This window comes from Hemiscyllium ocellatum, chromosome 14 (genome assembly GCF_020745735.1).
Source record: "Hemiscyllium ocellatum isolate sHemOce1 chromosome 14, sHemOce1.pat.X.cur, whole genome shotgun sequence".
In the NCBI taxonomy this organism is placed as follows: domain Eukaryota; kingdom Metazoa; phylum Chordata; class Chondrichthyes; order Orectolobiformes; family Hemiscylliidae; genus Hemiscyllium; species Hemiscyllium ocellatum.
This window is the reverse complement of record NC_083414.1, coordinates 5,405,479-5,427,150: the sequence shown is the minus strand read 5'-3', so window position 1 is coordinate 5,427,150 and position 21,672 is coordinate 5,405,479. Positions and strand designations below refer to the sequence as shown.

At 42.2% G+C, this 21,672-nt stretch overlaps 1 protein-coding gene across 1 annotated transcript in view; it reads left to right on the top strand.

The window, feature by feature from the left end:
• The window catches only part of eefsec (eukaryotic elongation factor, selenocysteine-tRNA-specific), a 400,574-nt gene that overhangs the window by 314,363 nt on the left and 64,539 nt on the right, over positions 1-21,672 (top strand). The gene's annotated exons all lie outside the window — the stretch shown is intronic.

Genomic DNA, 21,672 nt, shown 5'->3' with positions numbered 1-21,672 from the left:
TCATTATCCATGTTTAAACAGGATCCTTGAGGCCTTGTAATACACGAGAAGCATGATTTAAATGCAGATTGGATCTTGCTTCTTTCTGATTAGCCCCATAACTGCTGTGGATTATAAATGGAAATTTTAAGATTCCTGGCTTTATTCTTTTGTTGGTTTTGTTTCAATTGGTGATTCTCTCTGGCCTGTAGTTGAGGCCACTGGAGGTGATTATGATGTGGAGGTGCTGGTGTTGGACTGGGGTGGACAAAGTCAGAAGTCAGACAACACCAGGTTATAGCCCAACAAGTTTATTTGAAATCACAAGCTTTTGGAGCTCTTGATGCAGATGTTATAAAAATGCAGGTTGCTTGTTTTAAAATTCAACCGGGGATGGGCATGTTTGGAAAGTGCTGTCCAAAGAGCCTTGGTGAATTTCTGTAGTGCGTTTAGTAGATGGGACAGATGTGATTAATCTGAAGTGGTATAAATTTTCTCTTGGGTTCAGTAAATGTCACAGTGAAACTTGTGAAGTCTCCTGCTTGTTGGTATTTGGGTCCTACACTGGTTGGGATTGTTGTTAGATTTAAAGACCACTGGCTGTGTTTTGCTGAGAAGTGAGAAGTGTTGGTTTCTGATATCCTGTACCTGTTCCCATTTGGGATTGGTCCCTATGTTTCAAGTATACTCTCAGCCTTCTTTGGACCTTGAGTATTGTGCTGTCTCTATCGAAACGTAGTCTCACTCTCTTCAGCTTTCTTACATAAAATAGTAACATCTGTCTTGGCTTTCAGTTTGAAAGTAGTTGAATCACCTGTTTGATCAGCATCACTTCTGGTTCAGGTGAGTCATACCCCTGAGAGGGTCATCTGTATCTTCTGTAAGTGGCAGGTTGCCATATAATGTCTGTAAGTTAGCTCGCTGAACTTGAACGTTTGTTTTCAGACGTTTCGTCACCATACTAGGTAACACGTCAATGAAAATCTCTGGTGAAATGGGTTTAGACCCTATCTCTCTCCCCATGAAAAAAAGAACCAGAAATGACATCACCCACCTTAATAAACCAAGACCTATAAATAGAGAGACACGACATACCTCCAGCACTTCACTGTAGGCTCTCACTAATGATGTTACCGAGTCATGATGACAAAACGTCTGAAAACAAACCTTCCAGCTCACTGAACTAACTTACAGACTTATCATCAACCTGCGCTACGAATCTGCCGTATGATGTGTTATACTGTAGTCATCTCTTGGTTTTCTGGTTTCTCTTCCAAAGGTGCTTTCTGTAAGGTGTTAACCTCTTTGTGCACTTTAGCGTTATTAATTCTGTTTCAGCAGTTGTTTTTCACCCTTGCACACAGTCTGGAAATGTCCCACTGTCTTTCAATAGTTAGATCAGTGTGATGAAGCTGGACACCGCTGTTTGTGTGTCTTTTTTACCTCCACATTTGGAACAGTAGCATAGCAACAAAGGCTTTAAAGGCATTTTGTATCAGTCTCTCACATGATGTTTTGGTATTTTTGAAGTTTTAGAAAGTTGCCAAAGTCTGATGAGCTTCTTGCTCGAAGTGGCTTTCTTCCCCTGTCAGTGTTTTTGTGCTGTTTTCAGGTTTCAGCTTCTGTCACTGTCTGGATAGCTGTTTGCAGTGTGAGGTCCTCTTTTGATTGGAGCATACCCTGAACAGAGACGTCAGAAATTTCAAATACAATCCTGTCACAAATTAGTTGAAGTTCTGAATCACCATGATCACAAAATTCTGGCAAGGTGTAAGAATCGATAATTAAGTTCCCCTCGGGTTCTCCAGATAACTGTATCTTTGCATAAATCTTGCAGTTTCCATTCTACAATTGGAATGGATTTAAAGTAATTGTGAAATGCTTAATAAAGGTATTTCTCTCTTACATTTTATTGAGTAATAGTGTCATAAAGCACAGAGCCATTCAGTCCAACTCATCCATGCTGCATAAGTTTCCCAAACTAAATTAGCCTGTATTTTGGCCCATATCTCCCAAAACCTTTCCTATCCATGTACTTGTTTTTATAAATATTATAATTGTCTGTGAATCTACCTCTTCCTCTGGCAGTTCATTCAACATTAGAACCACCCTTTGTGTGAAAAGGCTACCCCTCTGGTCCATTTTAAATCTTTCTGCTCTCACCTTAAACCTATGCCCTCTAGTTATGGATTCCCCCTACCCCAGGGAACAGACCTTTGCCATTCACCTTATGTATGCCCCTCATGATTTTATAAACCTCTATAAGGTCACCCCTCAACCTCCAACACTCCAGGGAAAACAGTCCCAGCCTGTTCAGCCTCACCCTATAGCTGAAAGCCTCCAATCCTGGCAACATCCTCGTAAATCTTTTCTGAATCCTTTCAAGTTTCACAACATCCTTCTGATAGGAGGGAGAACAGAACTGCACGCAATACTCCAAAAGTCGCCTAACCAATGTCCTGTACAGCCACAGTATGACCTTCCAACTCATACACTCCATGCACTAACCAATAAAGGCAAGTGCCAATGCTTTCTTCACTATCCTATCTACTTGTGATGCCACTTTCAAGGAGCTATGAACCTGCACTCCAAGGTCTTTTGTTTAGCAGCACTCCCCAGGACCTTACCATTAAGTGTATAAGTCCTGCCCTGATTTGCCTTTCCAAAATGCAGCACCTCACATTTATCTAAATTAAACTCCATCTGCCACTCTTCAGCCCATTGACCCAGCTGATCAAGATCCCATTGTACCCTGAGGTAACCTTCTTTGCTGTCCGCGACACCTCCAATTTTGGCGTCATCAGCAAACTTACCATCAATCCTATATTCACATCCAAATCATTTATATAAATGACGAAGATCAGTGGACCCAGCACTGATCCTTGTGGCACACCACTGGGCACAGGCCTCTAGTCTGAAAAGCAACCCTCCACCACTACCCTCTGTCTTCTACCTTTGAGCCGGTTCTGTATCCAAATGGCTAGTTCTCCCTGTATTCCGTGAGATCTAATCTTGCTAACCCGTCTCCCATGGGAAGCCTTGTTGAATGTCGTACTGAAGTCCATATAGATCACATCCATCCCTTTGCCCTCAGTAGTCCTCTTTGTTACTTCTTCAAAAGACTCAATCAAGTTAGTGAGACATGATTTCCCACACACAAAGCCATGCTGACTATCCCTAAGTCCTTGCCTTTCCAAAAATGTGTAAACCCTGTCCCTCAGGATTTCCTCCAACAACTTGCCCACCACCGATGACAGGCTCACTGGTCTGTTGTTTCCTGGCTTTTCCTTACCACGTTTTTAAAATAATGGCACCACATTAGCCGACCTCCTGTCTTTCAGAACCTCACCTGTGATTATGGATGGTGCAGATATCTCAACAATGGGCCCAGCAATTATTTCCCTAGCTTCCCACAGAGATGTAAGATACACCTGATCAGGTCCCAGGATTTATCTACCTTTATGTGTTTTACGATGTAGAGTACCACCTTCTCTGTAATATGGACATTTCTGAAGATATCACTATTTATTTCTCCACGTTCTATATCTTCCATGTCCTTCTCCACAGTAAACCGTTGCAAAATACCCATTTAGCATTTTCCCCCAGCTCCTGCAGTTCCACACATATTGTCTTGCTGATCTTTAAGGGGTGAAAATGTGTTGCTGGTTAAAGCACAGCAGGTCAGGCAGCATCCAAGGAACAGGAAATTCGACGTTTCAGGCCAGAGACCTGCTGTGCTTTAACCAGCAACACATTTTCAGCGCTGATCTCCAGCATCTGCAGACCTCACTTTTTACTCGCTGATCTTTAAGGGGCCCTATTGTCTCCCTAGTTACCCTTTTGTTCTTAAAGTATTTATAAAAACCCTTTGGATTCTCCTTAACCCTATTTGCCAAAATTATTTCATGTCCCCGTTTTGCCCTCCTGATTTCCCTCTTAAGTATACTTCTACTGCCTTTATACTCTTCGAAGGGTTCACTCGATCTCTTCTGCCTGTATCTGAAATATGCTTCCTTCTTTTTTCTTGACCAAACCCTCAATTCCTCTAGTCATCCAGCATTCCCTATACCTACCAGCTCTGCCCTTCACCCAAAAAGGAACATCCTGTCTCATTTCTGATGGCTCCCCATTTTCCAGTCATCCCTTTGCCTGCGAGCATCTGCCCTGAGTCAACTTTTGAAAGTTCTGCCTAATACTGCCAAAATTGGCCTTCCTCCAATTTATAACTTTAACTTCTAGATCTAGCCTTTTCCATCACTATTTTAAAACTCTTAGAATTATGGTCGCTGGCCCCAAAGTGCTCCCCCCACTGACACCTCAGTCACCCGCCCTGCCTTATTTCCCAAGAGTGGGTCAAGTTTTGCACCTTCTCTAGTAGGTACATCCACATACTGAATCAGAAAATTTTCTTGTACACACGTAACAAATTCCTCTCCATCTAAACCCTTATAACACTATGGCAGTCTCAGTCTATGTTTTGAAACTTAAAATCCCCTTCCATAACCACCCTATTATTCTTACAGATAACTGAGATCTCCTTACAAGTTTGTTTCTCAATTTCCCTCTTACTATTGGTGGGTGTATAATACAATCCCAATTAGGTGATCATCCCTTTCATATTTCTCAGTTCCACCCAGATAACTTCTCTGGCTGTATTCCCAGGAATGTCCTCCCTCAGTACAGCAATGATGCTATCCCTTATCAAAAACACTCGTCCCCCTCCTTTCATGCCCCCTTTCTATCCTTCCTATAGCATCTTTACCCTGGAACATTAAGCTGCCATCCCTGTGTCATATCTCTGTAATTGCTATGATATCCCAGTCCTATGGTTCCAACCTTTCTGCCAATTCATCTGCCTTCCCTGTTAGGCCTCTTGCATTGAAATAAATGCAGTTGAATTTATCAGTTCTACCTCATTCCGTGCTTTATTCCTTCCTGTCCTGACTGTTTGGCTTACTCCTTTTCCCAACTGTACCAGTCTCAGAGTGCTCTCTTTCCTCACTATCTCCCTGGGTCCCACCCCTCTCCCCTATTTGTTTAAATCCTCCCAAGTAGCTCTCACACATCTCCCTGTATATCAGTCCCCTTCCAATTTAGGGCAATCTGTCCTTCTTATGCAGGTTAATTCTACCCCAGAAGAGATTTCAATGATCCAAAAATGTGTATCCTTCACCCCTGCACCAGCTCTTCAGCCATGCATTCATCTGCTCTTTCCTCAAATTTCTACCCTTACAGCTTGTGGCACCAGGAGTAATTCTACAACTATCTTTGAGGACCTCCTTTTTAAATTTTTAAATTCTTGCCTAACTCTCCTAAGCATCTCATCCTTATCTCTTCCTATATTGTTAGTTCTAATGTACACAATGACCTCCTGCTGGTCCCTCTCACCTTTGAGAATATTCTGCACCCTCTGATTACTGGATAATGAGGATAAATTGTAAATAAGTCTCTATTCATAAGAACTTCGTTATATTTGTGAACATTTTTAAGTTCCCTCTTCTCATTTACCATTTCAGAAATTCTCCTTAATTTCTAGTTTGTTTGAGAAACTTATAAATATTTTAAAATACCCTCCAATTTTTGGTATAAAATTGTTTTCTAATGTTGAGAATCATTGACCTGCTTTAAATTGAAGAAAAAGATGCATTTTAAGTTTTTGTGCAAACTGAAGGAAAACATTCCTTTAAATTGTTTTCCCCTTCTCCATGATTTTCTTGCCCTTTTAGCACTTCAGGAAGATTCATGTCCTTCCTGTTGCTTCTCCGAGTTTTTCACGCTCTTTCACACTGGAAAAATAACAGGTTCCACACTGATATTGCATCTGAAAGCAATATTTTTTTTCCCTTTCAAGGCACAGTTTTAACTGAACTCTTCTCCTATCTTCAAACCTTTTCCGTGTTCATGAGTTGGTTAATACTGCTAGTCTGAAAATGTGTTGCTGGAAAAGCGCAGCAGGTCAGGCAGCATCCAAGGAACAGGAAATTCGATGTTTCGGGCATAAGCCCTTCATCAGGAATGAAGGGCTTATGCTCGAAACGTCGAATTTCCTGTTCCTTGGATGCTGCCTGACCTGCTGCGCTTTTCCAGCAACACATTTTCAGCTCTGATACTCCAGCATCTGCAGTCCTCACTTTCTCCTCTAATACTGCTAGTCTGCCAATTAACAAACAATCCAGGTATTTTTCAATGTAGAATTTCAGTTACATCACACTGTAAACTTTTGCTATAAATTCTGTGTACTCCACAACCACCTGATGAAGGAGCGAAAGCTAGTGCTTCCAATTAAACCTGTTGGACTATAACCTGGAGTGTGAGTTTTAATTTTCCTAAAGTACCCTTTTTTCACAAAAATATTTCCAACAGCTTTTTGTGATTTTTTTTAGAAAACAATGATAACAATGCTCATTTGCTTAATACACTTTAAATCTTAATTTAGTTTCTGAGTATAAGATTTTCCTTTCAACTACAAGAGTTTTTCTTCTTCCACTAAATAACTTAACTAACATTGGTTGTCTGATATTGGCCACTTTATCTGGGATTCCAATTCATATTTTTCCTTTCACAGTTTTGGTGAGACTGTGCTCGATCTTTGCTAACTCTTTCAATATTTTTCACTTTTTCAAGCTTATTTTAATTTCTAGAGGTAGACTCCCTTTACTGTTCACCACAGTTTTACACAGATGTTGACAGATTCTGTGTGCCTTTAAGCTGTTCAATATTTGAAAATGCACTAACAATTTTCTGGCTGGAGTGTTTTGCCTGCTTCTCCTTAGAAACCTTTTGTAGATCTGGATGTATTTTAGGATTGTCTGTTTGAAATCTGCACCACTGTTCACTATGTTGTAAAAATACAGCTGAATGAAATTCTTTCAATCCCACCACTGCTACCATACAGCACTGTTGTATTCCAGTACCACCAATATGTTGTCAATGTCGGCTTCCACCAAGTCTTATCTGGGACATCTTACATAGATACACTGCCACCAATCCTTTGTGCTCTTAAGTTGTAACTAAGTCTTTATTCTTATCTTCATTATCCAGTAATTAAAGAAAATCTTTTTTCATTCATTCGGGGGGCGTGGGCATTGCTGGCTGGCCAGCATTAATTGCCCATGGAGAAAGTGAGGCCTAGCACAGCCATATCTCCTTCCTCGGTGCCTGCCTATGGAACCGACTGATCCAACAGGGACTCCGGACAACCTTCAGACCATCATAATTTGGACCTGAACAGGACAACCAGCTCATTCTTGATGAAGGGCTTATGCCTGAAATGTCGATTCTCCTGCTCCTCGGATGCTGCCTGACCTGCTGTGCTTTTCCAGCACCATACTCTTTGAGTATTTATTGCCTACCCCTCATTGCCCTTGAGAAGGTGGGTATGAGCTGCCTTCCTGTACCACTGCTGTCCATATGCTGTAGCTTGAGCCACAATGCCATTTAGGGAGGGAATTCCAGGATTTTGACCCAGCAACAATAGATCGATTGATTGAGCCACTATTAACTTGTGGGGAAGGATGCCCACACAATGCCTTAGACAGAAGAACAGCTCAGATCTGATTGAACAGGAAATGTTTATTGCGTATTACTTTGTAGTTAGTTACATTGCAACTTTGACACATCATTGTGTCTTGTGAAACTTAAGAGTAAATACATATTACCACTTTAGCTACATGCTATTAACACAAATAGCAATCACTTGGAAACTCTCTACAATTCTGGTGAACACGTGGAGAAATTATAGAATGTACTGGTGAGCTTCTCCTGGGAACAGTCCTTCAGCCTGATGGGCGGAGCATATCTCGTGATGTCAGTTAACCCTGTCAGGTATTTACTGCCTAGGAGACCAACTCCTGCTTCCAGTACTGAAGGAGAACTTCACCCAGACATGCTGTCCTTTAGATGAGATGTTAACCTCACACCCACCAGTCTTCTCAGGTGGATGGAAAAGATCCTCTGGTACTATTTCAGAAAGAGCAGATTTTAAAAATATGGATGATCTGGCCATCTTCACATTGCTGTTTGTCAGGCTTTGCTGTGCGTAAGGTGGCTGCTGTATTTCCTGGAATTCATTTATGATGACATTTCAGAATTGGTCACAAAATGCTTAGAGACATATTGAGGTTGTGAAAGTCACTGTATTGGGTGAGAATCTGCCTTCATTGCGTCTTCAGCTTTGGGAAGAGTCCCAAATGACATGAAACCAGTGAGAATTGAGTTTAGATATTACCAAAGCCTGGCTAATTTTTTTTAAAGACTTCATTTTGCATCCTATTCCTATCCTTTGTGCCTATTTGGCTCACTATTATACCTCCTAAATATGGCTACACAATCCCTGCCTTGAGCACTGTGTCCACTGAAATCACCAACATAATTTCTGACTCGTATCCCAATGTATTTTTCAGTGATGTGCATCCAAAGCAATTTTGAGTCAACATAAATCAACATTACAACTGGCTTGTCATATCTAATAAAACTGAAATATGATGAACTAAATCATAACCGGTATTATGTATCGAAAACATACTCTGGCTGAAAGTGACCTACGCATTCTTAAAAGGCAATTATAAGCTTAAGAAAACCTCTATTTGTGTTTTCACAATATTTTATTACACACTGTATAATGTCCATAAGCTTCCACCTACACCCCCTGCTGCCCCCTCTCACTAACAGGAAAGTTAGTGTCAGAATGGATTCAGATGGGATGTAGTAACTCCACTGTCTCTCTCCCAAACATCACCGAAACCAAAAAGCTTCCTGGCACCAGCCAGTTATTTTAGCCCCAAGCACTAGTAAGGACCAGTCAAGAAAAATTTGATTGGGTCACTTGGGTCTATCACTCTTTGAGTGTGCTGACAAAGGCTTTCACTGTCTCTGAATTAACCCCGAGTGCCGCAGCAGCACAGCTTCATGGAGCCTGCCTTACAGATACCCCTAAGTGAAATCTTCAAAACTAAATTTCCCAGAGTTTGAATCAGAGCTAAGTCACTCTTTGTTTCAGTTTTGTAATATGCAAGGGAGCTGAGTGCAAAAGGTTAAATATAGACAATATAAAGGAAGCACAGGAAGATGGCTTTAGGGGAAAACATATACTTTACAGTTATGTGTTGCATTAATCTCAGCTTCTTTGGTGGCAATCAGAATTCAAGAAAATGCATTATGTAGCTGTATGTCCCTTCTTTCTTATTTGACTTGCATATCTCTAGACATAAAACCAACCACTTAAGGTGAATTTATATTAGCTACACTTGGGAGGGGGTTGATGAGAGAGAAACAAAATGTACTTATTTATCTCATCTGACACGCAGAACACAACTAAGCTGTGTGCTAAATGAATTATCCCACTGTCTCAGTTACACTGAGTGCTTTTTATTGTCTGTTTGGCACAGTTCTGTGTTAACTGTGCATAATTGCTATCAATATTTCTTTGGAAGTGTGTCGACTTTCGTTCCTCTCTCCCTGCCTGCGGGTGGTATTGTCAGTGCAGCTTCAAAGCTGCAAAAGCCATAACGCTTAACACGCTTTTCAACTTGAATTAAAACTGCAGCCTATTACCCAAAACAATTTCTTCTGTGTTTGCTGCACTCAAGCCTATTTGCAATTGCTGAGGCTGTTCTTGCATTGAACAAGCGCAACTCTTTTATGTCGAGTTACAAATGATTTTCTGCAAAATGCTCTTTTCCCACATAGCTTTTGCTGTTGAAAACACACTTTCTGCTCATTGTCTGGCTTCAGATTTGCACTTCACTTCAGCTAAACTCTTACAGTGCACAAGAAAACCATTTGGCCCATCATGTTTGTGCTGGCTCTTCTAAAGAGCTGTCCACTTAGTTGCACTCTCCCCTTCCGTCCATTTACGTTCTGCCTGAACACAGGTTTTTGGCTTATTGTTCGTTGATGCTTCCTCCTGAGCATAGCCCTGCAATTTTGTACATATTTCAGCATTTACCCAGTCCCTTGATGAAGTTAGTATTGACTCTGTTTGCGCTAGATTAGATTAGATTCCCTACAGTATGGAAACAGGCCCTCTGAAGAGTAACCCACCCAGACCCATTCCCCTACCCTATATTTACCCTTGACTAATGCACCTAACACTACGGGCAATTGAGCATGGCCAATTCACCTAACCTGCAGATTTTTGGACTGTGGGAGGAAACCCACACAGACACAGGGAGAATGTGCAAACTTCACACAGACCAGTTGCCCGAGCCAGGAATCAAACCCATGTCCTGGCGCTGTGAGGCAGCAGTGCTTACCACTGAGCCACTCTGCCGCCCCAAGCCACTAGCCATTCAGATATTGCATGAAACATCATAACTCACTGCCCTAAAATAAATTCTCATTGTTCTCCCTACTCTGGTTCTTTTGCCAGTTTAAAAAAAACCTTTATCCTCTGGTTGCAGAAATACCACCAGTGGAAACTAGTTTCTATTCCTGCTTTGGTTTACCTGTTCAAATGGTACGTATTACATGTTGTTGTCACTTCATGGTGTTGAAGAAATTAGTTTGAATAGCAAGGAACGCAAACATGGAGAAGATTCTGCAGTTGTTTGAAAACTCCCACCCCATTCCTTGCAATACATTGTATTATTTAGGGTGACTTTAAGGAAAGATTCCGCTAGACTTACTGAGCTTTTCCAGCAATGTCTGTTTTTGTTGTCTCTATTATAGCCCATCCATCCAAAACATGGAGATTAGCGTCTGAAGCTGGAAGTATAACTATCTATGGTTTGTCCTGTGTCATACCCAGAGGTATGAATAGGGAGATCCTATTTTTTTTTTCTCTCTAACTATATTCTCTTGTTTAAGAAAGTTTTGCTAGACTGACAATATGGATGCTACTACCCACATGTCCTCAATTTCTGGAATGCTCTGATCTCCAGTAACCATGGGACAAAAACTTCAACGTCATCCTCCTCAAATGTCTCACTTCTTGCATTGTATAGACATCCCAGTCAAGCCAACACAAAGAAGGTCCAGGCAATGTCTCCACTCCAACTGGAGTGATTTCAAAGGAACAAATACTGAAAGTTATTATGTCTGAAATGGTTCCAATGACTCCCCAATTATCAATTAGAAATCACAATGATTTTTGACAAGGGAACATAAAAATCACTTTATTGGCTGAGTGTTTCAGCTGGGGCCCCGATCATGTGACTGAACTTTCTGATTTTTGGGCAGCTTAAATAATGTAGCTTTGACGTCTTTAGTTAAGTCTTATTTTTGCACTAGAAGAGAGCACAATAAGGCAGATTCAGGCTCAAGTACCACCTACCTCTGGTCCCCATTAGTTTTAGAAGTGTGATTTGTGGAATCAATCCTGTATTCTGCCTGAACAGTGAACTCATTTCCCAGCCTACAAGAATTATAACTGCTATCTGCCTACATCCAAGCTTTTACAAACAGGAATTCTGGCAGACCACCGAACTGTAAAACCTCATTGGATAGTGACTTACTTTATCTGAATTAATGTCAATGTCTTGACCAATGATTCCTGTTTACTTTAGTTTTTTTTAGTCTGTATACCTGCCTTAGAGAGGATGTGATTGCAAAGCTTGCTCATGTGTTTAAGAGAACAGAGTCCTCTGCAGTTCACCAGAAGAGATGATCTTATTGAAGTGTATAAAATGCTGAGCGTTGAACAGATTAGATGCTGTTGTCCTGTCCTAGAAATATGGGGCATAGCCTCAGGATAAGGGGTTGGCTATTTTAGACTAAGACATGAGAAATTTCTTCATTTAGAGAGTTGCCAGTGTTTGGACTTTTCTATCCCAGACGTTGTGAATACTCAGTCATTGAGTATTTTCAAGGCAGAGATCAATGGACTCAGAATCATAGAATCCCTACAATATGGAAACAGGCCATTTCACCCGTAGGGATGGCACAGTGCCTCAGTGGCTAGCACTGAGTGCCAGGGTTCTAGGTTTAATTCCAGCCTCAAGCAACTGTCAGTATGGAGTTTGCACATTCTCCCCGTGTCTGTGTGGGTTTTGTCCAACAGTACGAAGATGTGCAGGTTAGGTGGATTAGTAGGGACTCGAAGGACCAAATGACCTGCTACCACACTTTAAGGATTCGATGAGTTCACACTGACCCTCTGAAGAGTGACCCACCCTCCACCCCTGTAACCCTGCTAACCCACCTCACCTGCACATCTTTGGACAATTTGGGGGAGACATGAGAGAATGTGCAAACTCCACACCCCCTGCCGCTGTGAGGCAGCAGTGCTAACCACTGAGCCACTGTGCCACCCTTCAGAGCACTAAGGAATGCTGAAATAATCTTGAGGAACCAGATGGCCAACTTCTCCTATTTTTTAATGATTATGTGAAGAGATAAATCAATCCCAAAGCTGCAAGTAAATAAGTTGACTAAAATAAGCTGACGCTGAATAAAATGTTGGTTGATCATCTACTTGAACTCCACCTTTACACTCCATCTTGATATCCCTTACTTTTCTCAATGCCCTAAAATCTGTTGTGGTGAACCTGAAAATCACAGAATGATGAGGTATCCACCAGCCTATGTTGTACAGAATTCTAAAGATTCACGACCCTCTGAGTGAAAATGTTCCTCCATATCCCACTCCAACAAGGGGTCAGATTGTGTTGCAAGGTTATGCCTCTCTTGTGTGTTTATGTACAACACCAACAAGGTATAGAGAAGCTGCTGTGTGCAGGAACACTATCCCCTGAAGTTTCGTTAAGTTTATTGAGTTCACCAGAGGCTTACTAGGCAGTTCATTCATAGAAACGGAAGTAAGAGCAGGAGGAGGCCATTCAGCCTCTCAAGCCTGCTCTGCCATTCAGTATGATCATGGCTGATGGTTCAACTCAATCCCCAGGACCCATTTTTCCAATACCCTTTGATTCCTTTAGCCATAAGAGCTGTATCTAACAATCAGAGTTTAGTCTTGACCACATTCTATGACAGAGAATTCCACAGGCTCTCTGGATAAAGGAATTTCTCCTCATTTCAGTCCTAAATGACTTACTCCATGTTCTTAGAATGTGACTCCCGGTTATCAGGAACATGCCTCCTGTGTTTACCCTGTCTAGTCCTGTCAGGTTCAAGATTGTTGAGAAAAATCAATTTCCCGTCATCATTCCTCTGACTCTTCTGCCTGTTCCCTTAAGTTTGCATCCTCTGGTTAATGACCCTAGTGCCGTTGGAGTAGAGTACACAAAGAGAACCTGTCAAACTCCCTGATGATACAAAGTTCCCGATTTCACATTGCAGCCATTAGTTTACAATTGAAAAGCTTTCTACCATGATGCGTGGTAAATGTGGCACCGTGCGACTGCCTGGGATTGGCTTACTGAAATCTCCATGATAGAACCGAGAATGTTGACATTCAAGACCCACTTAATATTCAGCATAACACATTGAACACATCAGTAAAAATACATCCTTAATCAAATCTTTACCATCACACAGCTCAGTGACTTGTGAAGCAGCGGTGGGGAAACTACAGGAGAGAAGAGCTCATATTTCCAAGTTCTCCCAACATATCCCCATTTACTCTTGAGTGCTGTACATAGGCATTATTATTTGCACCCTCGCAGGGTTGCATGTACAGAAATGAAACACAAACTAGTTCATCTTCTCCTGACAGTAGTAACTGAAGAAAGGGTTTTGGCCAGTGACCAGGGGAGGTCCCTGCTTCTCCAGATACTGCAGTTGGATCTTAAAGGGTTGAATGGGATCCACATTTAACATCACATCCAAAGGTACAGCACCTTCAACATTGCAGCACCTCGACCATGCTACACCACGGAGTTGAACCAGATTATGGGCACAATTCCTGATCTTGGTCTTGAATTCTGACCTTTTGACCCACAGTGTGATTGAGGAGGAAAATATGCTTTTGTTTTTTGTTCTCACTGATATGTTTTTTCTGTTAACTTGGTCATAAATACTTGGCACTTGTACTGTGGTAATGCCAATCCTAACCCATACACTTGAAGCTTTATTACAGGAGCTAAGACAGTATGATTATACCCTTAAGCATTTGCTGCCTCATTTTTCAGTCCTTACACTGCTGCTGTTTTTGAATGATACCTGTTTAACGGACCTGTTGAGGGCTTGGTGGTCCAGTGGGTTAAAACAGCAGGTTTTCATTCCTGAGACTTATAATTAAATCTGGTCCAGAGACATGGAATGAGAGCTTGCTCTTGCTGGCTATGCAAGTGAAATTAGCTTGATAGCCTTAATCCATCTCTCAGTGGGCACAAAGTCAAAAACGATCTCATACTTGATACGATTCCCACCTTAACTCAACCACTTCACTGACTGGGTTTCTGAGCACAGATATTCTCATATTTGCAAAAATCAGACAAATAGTGTAGTTACATTTAAGGAGAAAGTAGGTACCTGTAACAGGGAGAAACAAATAGAAGGGTGTGCTGTTGAAATAAGACAAAATGGGCTGGCTGGAGATATGTTTGGAGCATTAATGCTGGCACAGACCAGTTTCTCTTTGGCCTAGTTAAGACCATACGAGAAAGGGAGTGACCCACACAGCACCCGAGAGACTGCAGATTTTTTTTTGTCATTCATTTTCAGGATATGGGCATCACTGACTGGGCCAACATTTATTGCCCATCCTGAATTGCCCTTTTGAAGGTGGTAGCGAGCTGTCTTATTGAGTATAGGAGTTGGGACAGCATGCTGCAGTTGTACAGGATGTTGTTGAAGCCAGTTTTGTAGAATACCATACAAGTCTGGTCGTCCTGCTATAGAAAGGATATTATTAAATTGGAGAAGGTGCAGAGAAGATTTACCAGGATATTACTGGGACTGGATGGTTTGAGATATAAAAAGAGGCTGGAAAGGCTGGGACATTTTTCACTGGAGCATAAGAGTTTGGGGATGACCTTATAGAGGTTTATAAGAACATGAGGGGCATAGATAAGGTGAATAGAAAAGATCTTTTCTTTAGGGCAAGGGAGTTCAAAACTTAGGTGAGAGGAGAAAAATATAAAAGGGACCTGAGGGGCAACTTTTTCACGCTGAGGATAGTTTCTTTGTGAATGAACTGCCAGAGGAAAAATGGTACATGCAGTTACAATATTTAAAAGACATTTGATTGGTGTATGATAGGAAAGGTTTAGAGGGATATGGGTCATCACCCTCTGGCTGGAGCCATTTCTCCTCATCTCAGTTGTAAAGGGTCGTCCCTTCGCTCTGAGGGTGTGCCCTTGAGTCCAAGTCTCCCCAGCAGTGGAAACATCTTCTCTACATCCACTGTATCCAGCCTCTCAGTATCCTGTAAGTTTCAATGAGATTCCGCCTCATTCTTCTAAGCTCCTTCAACAACAGATACAACATATAACAGGCCCTTCATCCCCAGGAACATTCTTGTAAACCTCCTCTGGCTCCCTCCAAGCCCAGCACATTCTCCCTTAGCCACAGGGCCCAAAACTGCTCACAATATTCCAAATGCAGTCTGACCACAACCTCATACACGCTCTACCGTACATCTTTGCTCTTATTTCTAGCCCTCTTGAAATAAATGCTAACCTTGCATTTGCCTTCCTAACTGACAACTGAACTTGCATGTTCACCTTAAGAGAGTCGTGCAGCATTGAAACAGACCTCTCAGTCTAACACATCCACGTCGACCAAGTTTCCCAAACTAGTTTGCCTACATTTGGCCCATATTTTGACTGAGGTCCCTCATGATTATTGTAATCATGCCTTTTTTGCATGCCTTTGCTATCTCCTGATTTACTTTCTTCCCCACATCCTGACTGCTGCTAGGGGGCCTGTACATAACTCCCATCAGGGTCTTTATTTATTTGCAGTTCCTCAGCTCTACCCACAGAGATTATACACCTTCTGACTCTAAATCACTTGTTGTTATTGATTTAATTTCATAGTTTACTATCAAGGCAGCCTGCCCCTTCTGCCAGCTGCTTGTTATTTTGGACGTAGGTTTGCTCGCTGAGCTGGAAGGTTCATTTTTAGACGTTTCATCACCATACTAGGTAACATCTTCAGTGAGTCTCCTAGTATGGTGACGAAATGTCTAAAACTGAACTCTCCTGCTCAGCGAGCAAACCTACATCCAGAACCTCAACCTGAGCTACAGATCTTCTCAAAACTTACCTGTTATTTCAATAGGATAGGGCTTATGCCCGAAACGTCAAATCTCCTGTTCCTTGGATGCTGCCTGACCTGCTGCGCTTTTCCAGCAACACATTTTCAGCTCTGTTATTTCAATAGGATGTGTATCCCTGGATATTTAGTTAGCTCTGATCCCTTTGCAGCCATGGCTGTGTGATATCCACAATACCATAACCGCTAATTTCTATCCATGCTACAAACTCATTCACCTTGTTTTGTATACTACATGTATTTAAGTCCAAGTATGTGGAGATATCTACGGTGGGTTTACTTATTTCATCCCTGTTTGTCCAAATAACTGTTAATTTTATCACAGATTATTTAACAGCGATGTGTAAATGGTGATGGATTTTGATAGACTGCATTATGTGGAGCAGTGTCTACTGGAAGGAGGGTCAGTCGCCAGAGTACACAGATTGTAAGATTATAAGTGGTAAATCTGAGGGGAAATGAGAATTTTTCTTTTTACAAAGTGAGTTGTGATCTGGAATTGCAACTGCGAAAGGAAACTAGAAGCAATATCAGTCGCCACTTTCAAAAGAGAATTGGATATATCAATGGAAAGGAGTCACTTGCAAGAGTATGGGGTCAAAACGGGGAAGTGGAACTAATTGCACCGCTTTCTCAAGGAGTTGGAACAGTCATCAAAGGAGCCCTGGCTATGTTTTCTGATTTTTTTAAGTTGGTGGCTTAAGTTTCTAAACTCTTTGGTTTTGGACAATGCGACATTTCAATAAAGTTGTGAAGAAGAGTCACTGGATTCAAAATGTTAACTGTGCTTTCTCTGCACAAATGCTGCCAGCCATGCTGAGTTTCTCCAGCAATTTTGTGTTTCTGTGCGATGGTTTAAAGGAATGCACTTTCCCTTTAAATTCACTATTGAGTAGGTTTTCAGAGATGTAAGCACTTTAGGAATAGGATACATGTAGACGTTTGGCACATTATCCTTTGACAGGAAAAGGTAGCTCACCAAGAAAGAGTCTAAACAATGAATCCTGACAACAATGAGGCACTTCTCTGATTTGTCCCTGATATTGAAACTATATCATGATCAGCAACGCTTCTAGAATGTTGAATCTTTATAGCAAGTTAAGTGTCCTTTTCTCATTGGGAACTCATTTGTCATGATATTATGTCACGAAGATGAGTATCTCTGTTATTCCCTTCTCTTACTGAAGGAGGGAGACCAGTGGTGCACGTGTGAAAGCCATTCCACTTTGGGGAGGAATCACATTGCCTGCACTTTTACACTTCAGTTGCTAATGCTGTTATGAGTTGAAATGCATTAAGGTTATCTGTTGAAAGCAACATTCTTGTTTTGGCCTCATGAAAACATGGTCTGTCTCCTGTATGGAGTTTTAAATGATTTTTGAACAAGTATTTGAGATTAGCGAGCTTTTAAAACTCTGCTATCCATTTACATTTACACTGATGATATATGACTGCAAACGAAAGGTTTAAGAGCATTGTGGGAGACCCCACACACCCCTCACTCAATCTCTTCTCTCTCCTGCCAGCTGGTAGAAGGTACCGGAGCATTCGGTCTCTCATGGCCAGACTGTGCAACAGTTTCTTTCCCCAAGCCATCAGGCTCCGTAACACAGTATGAGCAGACTCTATTCCGTCTGAAATTCTTTCGTTCTGCTGCTAGAAAACTGTCTATTATCCATCATTCTTCTATTACTCTGTAACTTGCGTATTCTGCATTTCTTGTGCACTTTTTGCCGTGTACGAGTGTGTAGTTTGTGCTGTTCATGTAGCAGCCTCGGTCCTGGAGGAACGCTGTCTAGTTTTTACTGGACCAGTTGCAAAATGGTAAAAATGACAAATAAACGTACTCTACTATTCCAAAAGTTGATACCCCAGTGAAATAATTTCCAAGTCCAACTAATACGTTCTGTTGAATAGGTTAAATAAATTGAGTTCCATTGAGCAGCCAGGGGGAAAAGACAGTAGTTTTGTATGGATTTGAGCTGTGAATGAGAACTGGAGTGAACTGGAGTTCCTGTGTGTAAAATCATGGAATTTTTCAAAGAGGAATAAAACATTTGGCCTGTCTCCCTGCGGTAGTTTTCTGTAACAGCTACTCATTTTGAACCTTCCCTCATACATTTCAAATTGGATAAAAGTAGTTAGCCACCACTCTTTTAAAAGCTGAAAACTTACAACTCCAAGTTATTTATCAGGGTGTCACTCCAGTTTCTCACATTCCTCTGTGTGTACAACCAAATCACAATCCTTGCCTCTACTCTTGTGTTGGGAATCTTAAACTTAAGTCCTTTTGTAACTGACTCACTGACCAATGAAAGTAGTTCCTAACAATTTACTTTCTCAAATCCCATGAAATTTGAACAATTCTATCACTGTTCCTGCTAACAAACTTTGTTTTCATGAAATTATTGCTAAATGACCTTTTCCATTCATTTATGGGATGGAACACAGTGGTTGGCCAGTATTTATTGCCCTTGAGAAGGTAGTGGTGAGCTGCCTTCTTGAACCACTGCAGCCTACATGCCGTGGGTTGACCCACAATGCCCTTAAGGAGGCAATCCAAGGATTCTGACCTAGTGACACTGAAGGAACATTGATATATTTTCAAGTTAGGATGGTGAGTGGCTTGGAGGGGGAACTTGCAGGGGGTGTATCTGCTGCCTTTGGCCTTCTAGATGGAAGTGGTCTGGATTAGAAGGTGCTTAGAATCTCCTTAGGATCCCTACAGTATGGAAACAGACTGTTCAGCACAAGTCCACACCAATCCACCTAGACCTTTCTCCCCTAGTCTATTCCTATAGCCCTGCATTTTCCCATTGTTAATGCACCTAGACTACACATCCCTGGACACTACGGGCAATTAAGCATGGTCAATCCACCTAACTTGCACATCTTTGGACTGTGGGAGGAAGCCAGAGCACCTGGAGGAAACCCAAGCAGACATGGGAGTGTGTGCAAACTCCACACAGAAAGTCACCTGAGGGTAGAATTGAACCCAGATCCCTGGTGCCATGAGGCAGCAGTGCTAACCCATGAGCAACCATGTGTCTAAGGATCTTTGATGAAATTCCGCAGTGCATCTTGTAGATGGTACGCATTACTGTTACTGAGCGTTGGTGCTGGAGGGAGTGGGTGTTTGTGGATGTGGTGCCAGTCAAATGGGCTGCTTTGTCCTGGCTGATGTCAAGCTTCCTGAGTATTGTTGAAGCTACCCCGTTCCAGGCAAGTGGGGAGTATGCTATCACAGATCCAACTTGTGCCTTGCAGATGGTGCCTTGTAGAGGCTTTGGAGAGTCAGGAGGGGAGTTACTTTGCTGCAAGTTACCTTGCTTCTGACCTGCTCTTGTAACCACTGTATTTATGTGGCTAGTCCAGTTCAGTTCCTGGTTATGGCAACTCCCAGGATGTTGATGGTGAGGTTTTAATGATGATCGCGCCACTGAATGTCAAAGGATGATGGTTGGACTGTCTGTTGCTGGTCATTGCCTGGCATTTATGTGGCGTTCATATTCTTGGATATTGTCCAGATCTTGCTGCATTGGGCATGGACTGCTTCATTATCTGTGGAGTCATGAATGATGCTGAACATAATGCACTTAGCAGAAAGCATCCTATTTCAGACCTTATGATGGAGAGAAGATTCATGAGGTGTCGTCTTTTCAGAATTAAAACCTGGCGTTATCTTAGTAAATCTCTTCTGCACCTTCTCCATAGCCTTGTCCTGACTAAAGCAAAGTGCCTGAAACTCAATACTTCGTTTGCCTCCATGCCTTATTTTGTTAGAAATCAATATAGCTGCACCTTAAATTTTCTGCTACAATTTATCTCCACTGCCTTCCTGCACAGACTGTTCCACGCATTCTCCAGCTTCAGCATGAAGCAGTTCAACTTGAACTGTCTGTGCACCTTACCTTGCCTTGTCTCAGCTCGAGTCTGTGCCCCCTGGTTACAGAGTCCGTGATTGTGTGAAACAATTGATTAGGATTTGGTTTAAGTGGATCCTTAGAATATTGAAAATCCTGAGCTGCCTTCCCCCACTTCTCCCATCGCTGCCTTTTCACCAGAACAGACACTCAGTGCACTCAGTCTGTCCATATTATTTAATACTCATCAGACAGTGTTCCATAGGAATGCTCCCTCTAACTGACGCAGGGCGCACCCAGCATAGAAACCTTACCTAACAGTGGTATGTCACTGGCAAGCGATGGACACGTCAGCCTTCCAGACAGATAGAGATTCAATTGTGCAAGCTCTTAGGAAAATACTGCGTGCCAGGCAGGAAGGATATCATCCCAAGTCTATATTCAGCCCGGAGCTGTTGTGTCTCAGTCATCGTGAGGAGTTTCCTGGCTGCATTGCTGAATGGTCTGTGCTGTTTTACTTGCCTTTGACCCAATTCCCAGCCTTTGCTGCCATTCCTGGCATTCGCCCCTGCTCCAGGCATTCCCCTGTTCCTAGATTCCCAGCCCATGGCTCCCCTGGACATGTGGAACTTCGACGTCAGTGGGACCACCTGAGCACATGTAACCAGTGAGACATTGTCACACACACACACGATGTTGTGACATTGATCACAGATTTGTTCCTGCTTGGGCTTTCCTTTCATTAGTCACTGACATCGGTGGGCTGTTTTGACAGCTATCTGTGTTCGGGCTAGTTACTCTGGACTATACTGATAAAGGAAATGTTTGCGGTGTAATGAGAAAAGGCCAGGAATATGTGACTGATTGCTGGCTCTCTGAAAGGGTTACCACAGGCATAATGGCCTGGGTATGATTTACAAAGAACTTAGCTCAAGTGTCAGTTTCATCGATCACATCTGAAAAGTCCAAATGTCATCATTTTCCATGGTACAGCAGGAACTACACTCCCAAGGAACTGCCCCACTAGCTGTAAAATGCTCTGGTATACCCGGAATTTGTAAAAGGTGCTATACGAATGCATGCACTCACCATGCTGATGTGGCAATGTACTGTCATTCCTTCCCTCGGTCAAAATCCTGAATCTCTCTTCCCTTTGACATTATTGGTGTTCCTACACCAAATGGACTAATCCATGTGCAGTGGTTCACAAAAGCAGCTCACCATCACCTCATCAAGGACAATTAGGGATGGACAATAAATGCTGGAACAGGCAATGACTCCCATATCCTGAGAATGAATAAACGTACCTTCTTTCATTGCAATGCAATAACCTTATAAGTAAAGTCAATGTTTTTTTTAGATTAGACTTACAGTGTGGAAACAGGCCCTTCGGCCCAACAAGTCCACACCGACCCGCCGAAGCGAAACCCAACCATACCCTTACATTTACCCCTTACCTAACACTACGGGCAATTTAGCATGGCCAATTCACCTGACCCGCACATCTTTGGACTGTGGGAGGAAACCGGAGCACCCGGAGGAAACCCACGCAGACACGGGGAGAACGTGCAAACTCCACACAGTCAGTCGCCTGAGTTGGGAATTGAACCCGGGTCTCAGGCACTGTGAGGCAGAAGTGCTAACCACTGTGCCACCGTGCCGCCGGAATTTGTAAAAGGTGCTATACGAATGCATGCACTCACCATGCTGATGT